Source organism: Oncorhynchus kisutch, linkage group LG14 (genome assembly GCF_002021735.2).
Source record: "Oncorhynchus kisutch isolate 150728-3 linkage group LG14, Okis_V2, whole genome shotgun sequence".
Taxonomy (NCBI): domain Eukaryota; kingdom Metazoa; phylum Chordata; class Actinopteri; order Salmoniformes; family Salmonidae; genus Oncorhynchus; species Oncorhynchus kisutch.
In genome coordinates, this window is record NC_034187.2 from 35,193,933 (window position 1) to 35,205,494 (window position 11,562).

The window sequence follows — 11,562 nt, forward strand, 5'->3', positions numbered from 1 at the left end:
TGCCAGCCCACCACACGTTTGCTGGTGGCCCTGCTGTGCTGAGCCACGTGAATAGATGGAAATCGCCATATAATGCTACAAATTAAGAAACATATCCTATATGTATATTCTATTATCTGGAAATGTTGAGTTAGTATCCATTTTTATTTACATAGCATCTTGAAATGTTTATATATATATATATATATATATTAATATATATATATATATATATATATATATATATATATATATATATATATATATATATATATATATAGTATCTTAACATTTTGAAATAATATCTCAACACTTTTAGAAATTATTTTGACATTTTTCGATAGTATCTCGACATTTTTAGATATTATCTAATGATACTAAGTATCTAAAAATGTTGAGATACTATCGAAAAATGTTGAAATCATTTCTAAAAATGTTGAGATACTGTAGAGTTGTTTACCTGTAATAAAGCTACTGCTGATAGCAGTGCTGATCCTAATCACAAGAAGAATTCATTCAATACATTTTGAATTGGTCAAATGACATACTGTACTTATACAGTTGAAGTCGTAAGTTTACATACACCTTAGCCAAATACATTTAAACTAAATTTTTCATAATTCCTGACATTTAATCAGAGTAAAAATTCCCTGTCTGAGGTCAGTTAGGATCACCGCTTTATTTTATGAATGTGAAATGTCAGAATAATAGTGGAGAGAATGATTTATTTCAGCTTTTATTTCTTTCATCACATTCCTAGTTTACATACACTCAATTAATATTTGGTAGTATTGCCTTTAAATTGTTTAACTTGGGTCAAACGTTTTGGGTAGCCTTCCACAGGCTTCCCACAATAAGTTGGGTACATTTTGGCCCATTCCTCCTGACAGAGCTGGTGAGGGGTTTGTAATGGCGACTCCAATACCTTGACTTTGCTGTCCTTAGGCCATTTTGCCACAACTTTGGAAGTGTGCTTGGGGTCATTGTCCATTTGGAAGACCCATTTGCCACCAAGCTTTAACTTCCTGACTGATACTTTCTTCTCCAACGCTGTTTTTGCATTATTTAAACCAAATTGAACATGTTTCATTATTTATTTGAGACTAAATAGATTTTATTGATGTATTATATTAAGTTAAAATAAAAGTGTTCATTGTTCATTCAGTATTGTTGTAATTGTCATTATTACAAATATATATATAAAAATTGGCAGATTAATCGGTATCTGCTTTTTTTGGTCCTCCAATAATCGGTATCGGTATCGGCGTTGAAAAATCATAATCGGTCGACCTCTAGTTGAAACCCAAACAAAAGGGCGAGGAGTACCTTGAATAAATAACACTAGCGCACAATGATTAACACACAGGACGAGACCGGTAATCATCTGCGCAATCCACAAGGGCACGAAAGCCCAAAAGACACAGCACAGGTACTCACACACACCAACAGACATTGGAACAATAAATGACCGCACCATGGTGAACAAAGGGCACATATATACAAATAACAATCAGTGGGAATAGGGGCCAGGTGTGCGCAATGAAAGTTCCAGGGGGATCCGTGACATCACCCAAAGTATGGCACTTTTAAACTCATGTTATTGAAGAAAGGATCTCCTTTAGGGACATAAAATAAATGTGAGAGCATACAGTTCTATTATGCCTATTCTGGTATTTAAAGGGACATTGTGGCACTCTGTGCCCTTATTATTCTCATATCACATCTCAGTTGAAATCAGCAGTTGAAACAATAACAAAGGGTTCTCCCAGCATTGTTTTGGTAGAAAGTTGAGGGATGGGGCTGGAGAAATGTAACCACTCTCAAATTCATAGACATAGACGTAATGGATGCAAGGACTGACTATCCATGACATCAACATTATAGTTTTAACCATGTTTTGATGTACGAAGGTTGAACTAAGCTCATAAGTTATAGCCTATTCTTCAAGAGTACAGGGTACGTACACCCTCACCAAAAAAACAGGCTTCTGGCAAACAGTTGTGACAAACCTTTGGCCAAACATTCTGTTTGCTGCAAATTTGCTGCAAACTCCGTGAATATGCAAATTGTATCAGGTTTTGGTTACTGTGTTAACATTGAAATATTGTATCTACATAAACCAAATCTCAGAGAAATCTACTAAAACATTAAAATGTAGTAAATATACTAAACATGTATTTAATGTCTTAAGAGAAAAATAAATCCAATACAACTTGAAATCATCAGCATGGTAATGAAGAAAAGAGCAAAGACTGGATATTTCCCAAATAAATAATGTGATATTTTTATACAGTGTCATGACTTGCCAGTCCTGAGATGGAGATCGGGGTGCCAGCTAGTCAAAGGTCTGAAGACCCCCTTCCCTTGCCAAGCAGTATGGAGGGGGAGACCTTAATAGAACAAAGGACCTTCTCCCACCAAAACTCCTACCTCCCTATAATTGGAGAATTAAACAATATTTATATTTTTGAGAATGTGGAAGTAGAGACTTAAAGAACCCTCATGTCGAATTTGTTTTGATGTTGTGACATCATGAAAGACAGTAGAACCACATAACGCTATCTCTGTTTGTTTACAATTCTCAATTTTTGCGTCTGAATATTGTATAAAATGTATGATTAAGTATAAGAATACTTTTGAAAAGATATAAATGTGTTTTTAGTCTTATAAATGAGAAAATGTTTTTTCATGTAAAGTTTACCAAGTCAGTAACTACGCCCACGTGAGCACATATATTATGCAAACCGTAATGGAAAGCCCTTTTCCCCTAGTGTTTACAAGGATGCGCTGAAGAATTTACATATGAGACCAGTTACATGCAGCGCCAGCTGAATACGTTGGTTGAGAAATCTACCGCTCTATAGAGCAAGCAGACTAAGGCGTGTGCCAGATGTTGCAAAATGGGTATAAACTCTGAAACTATCGATCACTACAGAAGAAGCAAATCCTAGACATCGCGTTATTAGTCTGCAGCTGGAAACATATGTAGCCTAGGACGAGAACACTGACAACCTCTGAAGCATTTGTGTATTATTCAATTGTTTAATTAGTTAGTAAATAAATAATTGAGCCAATTTGTGTATTGCTGATTCATCATTAAAATAGGGCTCGTGCAGGCCACAAGAAATTACGATGTTCAGAATACAGAGAGTTAAATTTGGGAAATAGTAACTCTTTAAACAACATTTTCCCGTGGTGCCCCGACTTCTTGGTTAATTATGTTTACATTATTAGTTTAGTCACGTAATAATAATTAAACATAGATAATTGATTTGATATAACAGTCTTCACATTAATGAAAGGTCACATCACGACAGCTGCTGCAACATTTACACGAGAGTAATGTGAACACTATGAGGATGTTGACCTTAATAAGATGTTTAAATAAGCAACTATATAATGTTGTACATGAGCCAAGTGATAACTTAGCAATATCTTTCAACCATTGGAAGTTTAAAAGATAATTAACAAAATGTAAAATATATATTGATTTTTTTACAAAATCAAACCCAGTTCAGAACTATTGCCTTTTTGAGTGAAACAATTACTAAAAACATTTTATTTTGCCATCTTAAAAAAGGTAGAAATTGAGTTATGCCTAAAATGGCAATTTATATAATTTTTCCAAAATGAATTTGTTACACAAACTAAATGCTGGGTTACTAAAAATAATGGGTCATTTCGAGATCCAATATTGGCTTAACAAAGCATTGGGTTAATTCAACCCAGTGGGGTTGGGTTATGCATCTAACCCAGCACCTGGGGTTGAGCGCTTGACCCAGCTGCTAGTAAATTAGACTATATTTCTGGGTTAAAACAACCCAGTGTGTTGGGTTTTGACATAAACCCAGCATATTGGTTTGGGAGATTGAACCAGTAGCTGGGTACATGTTTTATTTCATCCTTGTTTTATTTTCAGTGTAATCCTCATTTAAATTGTGCTTGAATATTTTTTACTTCCTACTGTCATGAAGTTGGCCTGCTGGGGGAGGTTTATGACCCCCATAAATACCTTTCCCCTTTTTCCTCTCTCTACTCTACCAATGTGACTTTGCAAAATCCCTTTGTTAACATAGAGAGTCTGGGAGCATCAAAAGGTGGGAAACGGAACCCTATTTCGGTAATCCAACCAGTTGAAAATATGTGTTGCTACTTAATGAATATGATGTCAGATCAGTTGTTGTATGAGACATTACTACTGGTGACAGGATGACATAAACTGTATCTTGGAAAGTCAATACATTCTAGTTGTCAGATTAGAATGTATGGAATTGTTGTGCAATTTAAATGTTTAAATATTTAACTATTTGTGAAAAGATTAAATGTAATTTTACCTTCATAAATGAGAGAACGGTTTGTCATAGAGAAACTCTGCTCACTCAGAGGCCCCGACCAAGTGAACAGACTTTGGTTGTAAACTATGAAACACGCTCTGGTTTCACCACTATATAAACCTGTTGATGAAAATTCAGCTTCCTGTTCCAAGGACGTGTGGACTTGCGGTCCCCGTGTTAAAAAGGACACGGTCACCTTCCAAAACTAAGCCAATCTCAACGTGAGCTCTGGTTGAACGACAAGAACATAACGAAATTAGCATCGAATTTCAACGTGAAGATGACGATCCACACGCCAAAAGGCTGAATTTCAACTAAACCAGCCAGAATATAGCATGAGCTTAAAGTATGGTAACTTGGTATGAATTTTTAACTCTTATTCACTAAAGAAGTGATACCTCCTAGCCGTTGCGTTAGTGCAGCAACTGTAGACATGGGCTAGGAGATGACGGACAGAGTATCCATTCTACCACGCTCCAGTTCACCACTAGACATTTTTCAGAGGACCAGAGATCCATGCTGGACCACCCCGCCTTCTATCTATGACCAATCTACCGAAGCGCAGCTCAGAGTAAATATTTATTGCATTTTCCTTTTTTAAATGTGCGGTTATTTAGAATGCATAAGACACTGTATTTACGATAGCATAGCTGCCTATGGGCCGATAGAGACACAAATCGTTTTGTTCCTCAGTCTTCCCGCTCTTTCATTCAAAACCCAACCCCCTTTCTTTGTGTAACCAGCCGTCATATCTGTTCCTTCCGCTAGGGACGTTTTCCTTTATGACATAATTTGTAATCAATGTATGATTCTGTGTAGATGTAATTCTGCGTGATTATTTATGTAGGTATTTAGCAAACAAATAATTAAACCACATTTTGTATTGCTGATTCAACTTGTTAGCCAGGGGTTGTGAAGATAACCAAGAATTTACAACTTTCAGATGAGACTGAATAAAGTGAAGATTAAATATTGACTGCTACTGATATAAAAGATTACTAGGTCTTTAAGAGTTTATTCGGAAGAGGTCTTTAAACATTCTTTTGTGGTGCCCCGACTTTCTAGTTAATTACATTTACCTGATTAGCTTAATCAGGTAATATTAATGACAGAGAAATTATTTTATAGAATAGCATGTCATATCACTTAATCCGGCATAGCCAAAGACACTACACTACCATCCCACCCCCTCCCTTCAAGATACAATCAAGATACAATGTTGAAATTTAAATAATTAATTTGTTTTGCTTGCATTTCAGAACATACATCAGGTCAGAGAATTGTCCACAACGTACAAGAATATATACTTTTTTTAAATAGCACATTTAAACAAAGCCCTATTGTCTAAGTATGTGCTTTCTCATAAAATAATGAATCCTATTTCATGAAATCAGCTTCCCTAGGGTCCACACGTTGTAAGTGGTTCTGGGCTCAGTACAGGTTGGGGCAAGCATACATCCTTATTGGCTGACCATTGGGAGCCCGAGCGTTGTGGGATGGCCTTACTCTGTGGTTGTTCCATGCATAAACCACCTGATCCAGGTCCTCCTTGAGACAAAGGACATAATGTTACTTAATGGAAAATATGGGATTCCACCGAGCTTGCATATTAGTGGACACTGACTTGACACATTTCTTAAGAGAGCTTAAAAAGTTGCTTACCAGGAGAAAATATTATTGACACATAAAATTGGGAAAAAATTATACTCAAATTCAATTAGAGTATCAGACCTCAGGATAAGACCCAGATGCAGACAGTTTGAAGTAACACAAGTTTATTACAAGAACAGGTGGCAGGCAAACAACAGGTCAAGGGTGTCACAAGGTACAGAACGGCAGGCAGGCTCAGGGTCAGGGCAGGCAGAATGGTCAAAAACCAGGAAAGCTAGAAAACAGGGACCAGAGAGAAAAACAGGAATACGGGAAAACCGCAGGTAGGCTTGACGAGACGAACTGGCAACAGACAAACGGAAAACACAGGTATAAATGCACAGGGGATAATGGGGAAAATGGGCTACCACTAGAGGGAGTGGAGACAAACACAAGACAGGTGAAACAGATCAGGGTGTGACACTGAGTTTATTTGCACATGCACTGGAATACACACAGTACAATGACAAGCTTACTAAATCCAGACTACTCAACTCACTATATGAGAGATGATTTGATCTGTATTGTGTTTTGGAAACAACACTAGATGAGAAATGTGTCCAGGAAAGTATCTGCAAACTACCCATCTCCTCTTTTTCATTTCCAGTGTTGGGGCCCAAAGTGACACAGTCTGTTCCAACCTCATCCACAGAGTGACACAGACATGTGTGTTTTCAGTTCCATGATCAATCCTCAATCGTTACTGTCGCTCACAACATCCTTGAAATACCCAGCGATGATCCAAGGGTCATTGTTTTGTCTTGCAGGCTTCGAAGCAATATAAATTTATGCGAAAACCCTTCAATGCATCCACTGATACTGTACATATTCCGTAAGGTTTTAACTTGTTATAACCATCCCCGTGCCAAACATAATTTGTGCCACGACCGTTAAATACTCGCTTTCTTAGGCGCTTCCTTGCTCGCTGGTTGACACCGACGTATCACCAACGACACACACACATGCACGCACGAGCGCACGCACGCACAAACGCACACACACACAAACGTAGAAACATTTTCTAGCCTAATTGACTATAGCAGTGGTTACCAAACTTTTCATAGTCCCTTACCCCTTCAAACATTCAACCTCAAGCTGCGTACCCCATCTAGCACCAGGGTCAGCGCACTCTCAAATGTTGTTTTTTGCCATCATTGTAAGCCTGCCACATACACACTATATGATACATTTATTAAACATAAGATTGAGTGTGAGTTTTTGTCACAATCTGGCTCATGGGAAGTGACAAAGAGCTCTTATAGGACCAGGGCACAAATAATAATATAATAATAATAAATAATTTTGCTCTTTATTTAACCATCTTACATAGAAAATCTTATTTGTTAATCGAAAATGGTGAATAACTCACCACAGGTTAATGAGAAAGGTATGTTTGAAAGGATGCATATAACTTTGCAATGTTGGGTTGTATTGGAGAGAATCACAGTCTTAAATAATTTTCCACACACAGTCTATGCCTGTATTTAGTTTTGATTCTAGTGAGGGCAGAGAATCCACTCTCACATAGGTACGTGTTTGCAAAGGGCATCAGTGTCTTAACAGCGCGATTCGCCAAGGCAGGATACTCTGAGTGCAGCCCAATCCAGAAATATGTCAGTGGTTTCTGATTAAATTAGATTTTCACAGAACCGCTTGTTGCAATTTCGATGAGACTCTCTTGTTCAGATATCGGCAAGTGGACTGGAGGCAGGGCATGAAAGGGATAATGAATCCAGTTGTTTGTGTCATCTCTTTCAGGAAAGTACCTGCGTAATTGCTCACCCAACTCACTCAGGTGAGTTCATTTGCACACAAAAAAAGCATACAATGATGGAAAGACCTGTGTGTTGTCCTTGTTAATGCAGACAGCGAAGAGCTCCAACTTCTTAATCATAGCCTCAATTTTGTCCCGCACATTGAATATAGTTGCGGAGACTCCCTGTAATCCTAGATTCAGATTATTCCGGTGAGAAAAAACATCACCCAGATAGGCCAGTCGTGTGAGAAACTCGTCATCATGCAAGCGGTCAGACAAGTGAAAATTGTGGTCAGTAAAGAAAACATTAAGCTTGTCTCTCAATTAAAAAAAAATTGGTCAATACTTTGCCCCTTGATAACCAGCGCAGTTCTGTATGTTGTAAAAGCGTTTCATGGTCGCTGCCCATATCATTGCATTGTGCAGAAAATACACGAGAGTTCAGGGGCCTTGCTTTAACAAAGTTAACCATTTTCACTGGAGTGTCCAAAATGTCTTTCAAGCTGTCAGGCATTCCCTTGGCAGCAAGAGCCTCTCAGTGGATGCTGCAGCTTACCCAAGTGGCGTCGGGTGCAACTGCTTGCACGCACGTTACCACTCCACTGTCTCCCTGTCATGGCTTTTGCGACATCAGTACAGATACCAACATGAGCAGCAGCTATGTTTGGCTACATACGGACCGTTAGTGGAATTCCCGCGAGAGAGTAACGTTTAATGAGAGTAACTAGGCTACCTGTATTTGACCTTTAGTTGTTATTTCGCTGAACACTAGATGGTTTCATTTTATTTTTGACAGTGATACAAGGCTACTCATGTGAGAACCTCACCCAAATGTATAGCCCCGTTGGAAAATAAAAATGGACTGAATATGTGAAGAAAAAGTGTTTAAAAATTTTTTTCTTTGTATTCAGCACATTTTTATATACCCCGACGGCATTGCGCGTACCCCAGTTTGGGAATACCTGGACTATAGCATGTCTTACCTGGAAGGTTTTTGCTGTGCTGATCTCTGCCACATAAATAGATGGAAATCACCACACAATTCTACAAATGAAGAAACATATCCTATGTCTTGAAATATTCTGATAGTATCTACACATTTTTTTAGAGTAAACTCAGCAAAAAAAGAAATGTCCCTTTATCAGGACCCTGTCTTTCTTAGATATTTCGTAAAAATCCAAATAACTTCACAGATCTTCATTGTAAACCATAAACAATTAATGAACATGCACCTGTGGAACGGTCGTTAAGACACTAACATCTTACAGACGGTAGGCAATTAAGGTCACAGTTATGAAAACTTAGGACACAAAGAGGCCTTTCTACTGACTCTGAAAACACCAAAAGAAAGATGCCCAAGGTCCCTGCTCATCTGCGTGAACATGCCTTAGGCATGCTGCAAGGAGGGATGAGGACTGCAGATGTGGACAGGGCATTAAATTGCAATGTCTGTACTGTGAGACCTCTTAATGTCTGTACTGTAGTGCCTAAGACAGCACTGCAGGGAGACAGGACGGACAGCTGATCGTCATCGCAGTGGCAGACCACGTGTAACAACACCTGCACAGGATCGGTACATCCGAACATCACACCTGTGGGACAGGTACAGGATGGCAACAACAACTGCCCGAATTATACCAGGAACACACAATCCCTCCATCAGTGCTCAGGCTGTCTGCAATAGGCTGAGAGAGGCTGGACTGAGGGCTTGTAGGCCTGTTGTAAGGCAGGTTCTCACCAGACATCACCGGCAACAACGTTGCCTATGGGCACAAACCCACCTTCGCTGGACCAGACAGGACTGGCAAAAAGTGCTCTTCGCTGACGAGTCTCGGTTTGGTCTCACCAGGGGTGATGGATGGATTTGCGTTTATTGCCGAAGGAATGAGCGTTACACCAAGGCCTGTACTCTTGAGCGGGATCGATTTGGAGGTGGAGGGTCCGTCATGGTCTGGGGACGTTGTGTCACAGCATCATCGGACTGAGCTTGTTGTCATTGCAGGCAATCTTAGCACTGGGCGTTACTGGGAAGACATCCTCGCTCCCTCATGTGGTACCCTTCCTGCAGGATCATCCTGACATGACCCTCCAGCATGACAATGCCACCAGTCATACTGCTTGTTCTGTGTGTGATTTCCTGCCAGACAGGAATGTCAGTGTTATGCCATGGCCAGCGAAGAGCCTGGATCTCAATCCCATTGAGCACATCTGGGACCTGTTAGATCAGAGGGTGAGGGCTAGGGCCATTCCCCCCAGAAATGTCCGGGAACTTGCAGGTGCCTTGGTGGTAGAGTGGGGTAACATCTCACAGCAAGAACTGGGAAATCTGGTACAGTCCACGAGGAGGAGATGCACTGCAGTACTTATTGCAGCTGGTGGCCACACTAGATACTGACGGTTACTTTTGATTTGAACCCCCCTTTGTTCAGGGACACATTATTCCTTTTCCGATTGTCACGTCTGTGAAACTTGTTCATTTTATGTCTCAGTTGTTGAATCTTATGTTCATACAAATATTTACACATGTTAAGTTTGCTGAAAATAAACGCAGTTGACAGTGAGAGAACGTTTCTTTTTTTGCTGAGTTGATCTTTAAATTTCGAGATTTATAGTATCTATACTATCTAAAAGTTTAGAGATTTCAGGATATGGAAATCAAAATGTCGAGATATGTACTTACATTTCTTTTAGATACTAACCCACACTTTCAAGATACTAGAACATACATTACATGTAGGTGTTTCTTCATTTGTAGTATTATGTGACAATTTCCAGTGGTGTAAAAATACTTTAAAGTACTACTAGTTTTTTTGTATATGCACTTTACTTTACTATTGTCACGCCCGGACCTTAGAGATCCTTTTTATGTCTCTATTTTGGTTTGGTCAGGGTGTGATTTGAGTGGGCATTCTATGTTCTATTTTCTATGTTTTTGTATTTCTATGTTTTGGCTGGGTATGGTTCTCAATCAGGGACATCTGTCTATTGATTGGGAATCATACTTAGGCAGCCTTTCCCCCTTTTGTCATTGTGGGAAGTTGACTTTGTTAGGGGCACTCTAGCCCTTGGAAGCTTCACGGTCGTTTCTTGTTTTCTTGGCGACATAATAATAAATATATGTACGCTCACCACGCTACGCTTTGGTCTTCCTTTAACGAAGGCCGTGACAACTATTTACTACTTTTACTACATCCTAAAAAAAATAACATACTTTTTACTCCAAACATTTTCCCTGACACCCAAAAGTACTCTTTACATTTTGAATGCTTAGCAGGACAGGAAAATGGTCCAATTCACACACCTATTAAGAGAACATCCCTGGTCAACCCTACTGCCTCTGATGTGTCAGACTCACTAAACACAAATGTCTTTCTTCCATTCTGCCACAAGGGCATTAGTGAGGTCGGGCACTGATGTTGGGCGATTAGTCCTGGTTCGCAGTCAGCGTTCCATTTCATCCCAAAGGTGTTGGATGGGGTTGAGTTCAGGTCACTGTGCAGGTCTGTCACGTTTTTCCATACAGATTTCAACAAACCATTTCTGTATGGACCTTGCATTGTGCAAGGGGGAATTGTCATGCTGAAACAGGAAAGGACCTTCCCCAAACTGTTGCCACAAAGTTGGAAGCACACAATCGTCTAGAATGTCATTGTATACTGTATTGTTAAGATTTCCCTTCACTGGAAGAAAAAAAAACACACACACAAAAAACCGCCCCAGATACATTATTCCTCCTCCACCAAACTTTACAGTTGGCACTATGCATTGGGGCAGGTAGCGTTCTCCTAGCATGTGCTAAACCCAGATTTGTCTGTCGGGACTGCCAGATGGTGAAGCGTGATT